The sequence below is a fragment of the Oryctolagus cuniculus genome, chromosome 4, assembly GCF_051225735.1.
Source record: "Oryctolagus cuniculus isolate XC-2025 breed Fujian yellow rabbit chromosome 4, ASM5122573v1, whole genome shotgun sequence".
Lineage (NCBI taxonomy): Eukaryota > Metazoa > Chordata > Mammalia > Lagomorpha > Leporidae > Oryctolagus > Oryctolagus cuniculus.
The window spans coordinates 62,232,997-62,238,219 of NC_142870.1; positions in this window are offsets into that span (position 1 = coordinate 62,232,997).

The following is a 5,223-nucleotide window of genomic DNA, read 5'->3' on the forward strand; positions in this document are numbered from 1 at the left end:
GGTCCCTGCATCCACGTGGGAGACCCGGAAGAAGCTACTGGCTCCTAGCTTTGGATCCGCACAACTCCAGCCATTGCAGCCACCTGGGGAGTGAACCAGAGGATGGAAGACACCTCTCTCTCTCTTCTGCCTCTGCTTTTCAAATCAATTAAAATATCTTAAAAAATTTTTTCCAAAGATTTGTCTTCTAATTCAGATATTCTTTCTTCTGCCTCACCAAGTCCGTTATTAATGCTTTTCCACTACATTTTTATTTTATCTATTGAATTTTTAATTTATGATAATTCATTTTGATATCTCTTTAAAATCTCAGTTTCATGGGAAAATTTTTCATTCATGTCAGGTATCTACTTCTTTAATTTGTAGATTTGCTTTTCATTGCTTCTGAGTAACCCTATGATTAATCTTTTGAATTCTGTTTCAGGCATTTCATCAACCTTTTCATCTTCAAATTCTAATACTGAAGTGTTGTGTTCCTTTGCAGGGGATGGAGAGACACATTGTCTTCCTTATTCTTGGAATTTGAATTTCTTCATTTATCATTAGGCATTTGTGGAGATATTTGTTGGTTTTTTTCCTTTGATGGCTTTTATATTTGAACTATGCCTCTGTGGCTTAGTGGAATGTTTGCTCTTTCAGTGAATACCCAGAGGTGTGTGCTGGGTGTGGCCAGGAAGCTGTGGGCAGTGCTCCAGGTTGAGGCAAGCATCAAGGGTATCACCCAGTATAGGCATAGTAGGTCTCCTGTTTTGTTTTGTTTTGTTTTTAAATCAGAAGGGAGGATTTTTTTTAAACTTTTATTTAATGAATATAAATTTCCAAAGTACAGAATATGGATTACAATGGCTTCCCCCCGTAACGTCCCTCCCACCCGCAACCCTCCCCTTTCCTACTCCCTAACATAAAGTGAAAAATACTGTTTGAGTACTAGTTATAGCATTAAATTTCAATATACAGCACACTAAGGACAAAGATCCTACATGAGGAGTAAGTACACAGTGACTCCTGTTGTTGACTTAACAAATTGACACTCTTGTTTATGGCATCAGTAATCACCCTAGGCTCTTGTCATGAGTTTCCAAGGCTATGGAAGCCCCCTGAGTTCACTGACTTTGATCATATTTAGACAAGGCCATGGTCAAAGTGGAAGTTCTCTCCTCCCTTCAGAGAAAGGTACCTCCTTCTTTGATGACCCGTTCTTTCCACTGGGATCTCATTCGTGGAGATCTTTCATTTAGGTTTTTGTTTTGTTTTGTTTTGTTTTTCCCCAGAGTGTCTTGGCTTTCCATGCCTGAAATACTCTCATGGGCTTTTCAGCCAGATCCGCATGCCTTAAGGGCTGATTCTGAGGCCAGAGTGCTGTTTAGGACATCTGCCATTCTATGGGTCTGCTGTGTATCTCACTTCCCATGTTGGATCATTCTCTCCCTTTTTTATTCTATCAGCTAATATTTGCAGACACTATTCTTGTTTATGTGATCCCTTTGGTTCTTAGTCCTATCATTATGATCAATTGTGAACAGAAATTGATCACTGGGACTAGTGAGATGGCATTGGTACATGCCACCTTGATGGGATTGAATTGGAATCCCCTGGTATGTTTCTAACTCTACCGTTTGAGGTAAGTCAGCTTGAGCATGTCCCGAAAGAAGGGAGGATTTGATAAACTTTGTTGGCATAATCACACCCTCACCTCCTGTCTTCCAAGATAATCAGTGTCCAAGTGTTAGCCCACAGTGGGTGTCATATTTATCTGTGTGCCATAAGTACTACACAAAGAATCTGTGCAGCCCTCAGTGTGAGCATGGGTCCCACTGCAATGAACACCCCAGGCCATCTGGGAACTCTGAACATGCGGAGCTGCTCACAGTGATTTCTCAGAGTCCCAGCTACACCCTGCACTCTTTGGTGCAGTCAGAGTTCCCACAGTCTCAGCACACAAAGCTCCCACACTCACAGGGTGCAGAGGATCTGTTCTGCCCTGCTAGCCTGTCCCATCCACAGAGAGGCAGAGCTGTTCCCGGAGCCAACAGCCTGTGGGTGCTCCACTTACGCAATTGAGCCCCAGACCCTGTGATATGTTGAGATGCTGGGGGCACCTCACGGTCCTATGTAGTGCCCAACCCCTTGTTAGTCCTCCAAGCCAGACTCACAGTCAATGGAGAATGCAGATCTTCCTCTCGTAAAATCCCTGGATCAAAGGCATACACAGAACCACGGGTTGCAGCCCCTTCTCATTTCACAGTGGTGCTTTCTCACCACCTGCAGCAAGGTGCACAGACCTGAGCCACTGCTGCAGCTACTGACAAGATGGCATCTGTCTTATCTAGGCCAGTTGCTGGGCATGCAAACAAGAGCTGGCACAGCTGTTACACATGTCCTAAATGGCGCCCACCTTCTCTCCGCCAGTTTCCAGGCATCCTTTGGGGAGAACAGAGAGGGAGAAATGTACCTCTTTTATTCTGCTACATTAGTAGGTATTGTATCCCCCACAGGACTTCAAGCAAGTCTCTCCATGCCAGGTTCTCCATCCCCAGTTCTATCACTGGCGGCATGGGCTACTGCAGTCCTATCTCACCTCATTTTCCAAAGCTCAGACTCTTGTTCTCTCAGACTCTTGGCTCCTGTGGTCCTGTGTTGTGTCCATGTTCTTGCTGTGCATCCACACCCTCCACCTAGATCCACCATCTCCATCCTTTGGTAGAATTTCCACTGAAGTTTTCTCCCTAACTCTCTCCTTGAGAATGTATTCTCTCCATTTTTTTTTTAATTATCTTCCCCTGGCCTAGAGCAATGAGCCCTCTTCCTATTCCGCCATCTTGAAACTATCAAGGGGATAGGGAGATCTTAACAAGGGTGACCTACTCTACTTATGGAAACCATGTTAATATTTTGAGATTGAAGAAATTTGAAATATTTACCAGAGAATAGGGAAGACTAAAGGAAACATGTTAGTCAGTGAAAGTGCTAAAATAGTAGAAGCTACATACTTCCACTAATTCCTAGGGACAAATAAGGGCCAGCAAGAGAAGTTTTAACTTGGTATAAAAATAAAAATATAATCTTTCAACTGCATCTTAACTGAAAAGTTGATTTTTGAAAAATTTGCAATAACCTTGATGAGGCTCATTAGATAGAGACACAAATCAGGACTTTCTTGCTGCATACTCCAGAGGATGCATTAATGGTCTTGGCCCAATGCCCATCTTTCAGAGATGCCAGGGAAGGGATACATGCTTGGAATCAGAACCCGAACCCTTAAAGGTTGCTTCAAATCATGATGCTGTGATTCTGCATGACAGAAATCAGAAAACTCCAGCAAATCCATAGAGTTAAACTTAAAATTTAAAAGTAAGAGAATAGTACTTGAGTTAGGAATAAAATTTTGACAAAATATGTTGTCATTTAATGTAGAATATCAATGAATTTCTAAACATTACAGTCCCACATAATATAATATATTCAAGGTATGTAGTTACTGGAGCCAGAAAAGACTGATTCAAATGTTAGCCTCTTGAAAAGTGGTTAAGGTACAGAAGGAATAGTAAACAAACACCAGTCATTTCACTCATAAGGGGATTGTGGTTATCAATTAGTGAATGACCACATAGCCTTTCATGATCTTATAATAAAAGTAGTTACACACACTTAAATCACCTTTATGATCAGGCTTTTCAGCCCGTGATATCACATCAGATATTTATTATCTGCTGAAGAAGCTGATAGGATTCTTGAATGTACTAGTCATGTTTCAGCACCCAAGCCTGAATAACCATAACCTGAAAATTCACCACAATTAAGTAAATGGGAATTCTCTCACTTTAAAGCTGGCATAATAGTAGCCCTTAATATTTATTATGGAACTATATGTATTATCACATCCTAGAGCTAATAAAGATGGTTTCAGTGCATCCAACTTATGTTTTCAAGATCTAGCAAGGTAATCAATTTGTCCAATTTTAAGCAGCATAGCTCCATAAATGAGTTGTTTGGCATGGAACCTGATTTAAAATGCATTCTTTTCCAAAGTGATTGAACAGTTGTAATGAAAATTTATAATTTGTAGTATATTATGAAAGGAAGTGAATTGAATTTCTCCATCAAAATTATGCATGGTTCAAAGTCTTTTGTACTCTAACAGATAGAAACTGGCAGACAAATGCAATTACATTAGATATGCTGTCACCCAGAACATCTGAAGAATGCTATTTATCCAATATTATCAATTTAAGCTTACTATATACCATAGCCAAGTACAAATACCAGGCCATGACCATCACATTAATACCACAAGGCTATCCCAAAATGTCATTTCTGGAAATCAATAGGGAGAATTTTTTTGGGTCCAGTCTATTCCACTTGAACATAATGGTAAAAAATCAATCTATGTCTAACTTAATTTGTAACTTGATTTATATCTACAATGCTTGCAGATTAGACAACTGATTAAGCAGCATTGATTTATTCTCAGATAAAAATAGACCTTTCAAATAAATAGCATTATTACTTTTCACAGAAATTAACACACAATATTTGTAAGATATATATATATTATTCAGTAGAATTAATAAAGCAGAACACTGTTTTGTGAATGAAGTTAATTATTTTTTAAAGGACAAATAGGATGTGGGCATTTGGTATGGTGGTTAAGACTCACATCATTTATCAGAGTGCCTGGGTTTGAGTCCTAACCCAAGCTCCCTTCTAACACATACCCTGAGAAGCAGCAGGTGATGGCTCTGGTAGTAGGGTCTTTGTCACTCACATGAGATACCTGAATTGAGTTCCTAGATGCTGCTTTTAGCCTGGTTCAGCCTCAGTTGTTATGAGCATTTGGAAAGTGAACCAGTGGGTAGGAGAATTAACTCTCTCTCTCCTACCACCCCTCCTTTCAAATAAATAAAACATACAACTAAAAAATAAGGACAACTATATGGCTCAATTCACTTACCAAGATTGTAAGACTGTTTATATATTGTAGTTATAAATCTGAATACTACAATATGAACTTTCTTGTACTGTATTTCCATTTTTTCCTCCAGATAATGGAAACTAACTTCTGTCCTCAGTTATAAATCTGAGAGCCCTGCTTCTGAAACCTAACAAATGAAAAAATATGAAAAATCAGGAATTTTTTATCAACTTCAACATATTCTTGAAATGGAATATAAATTTAATAATTAGCTACAATTTCATTTTGGTTTTGATCCCAGAAGAATATCA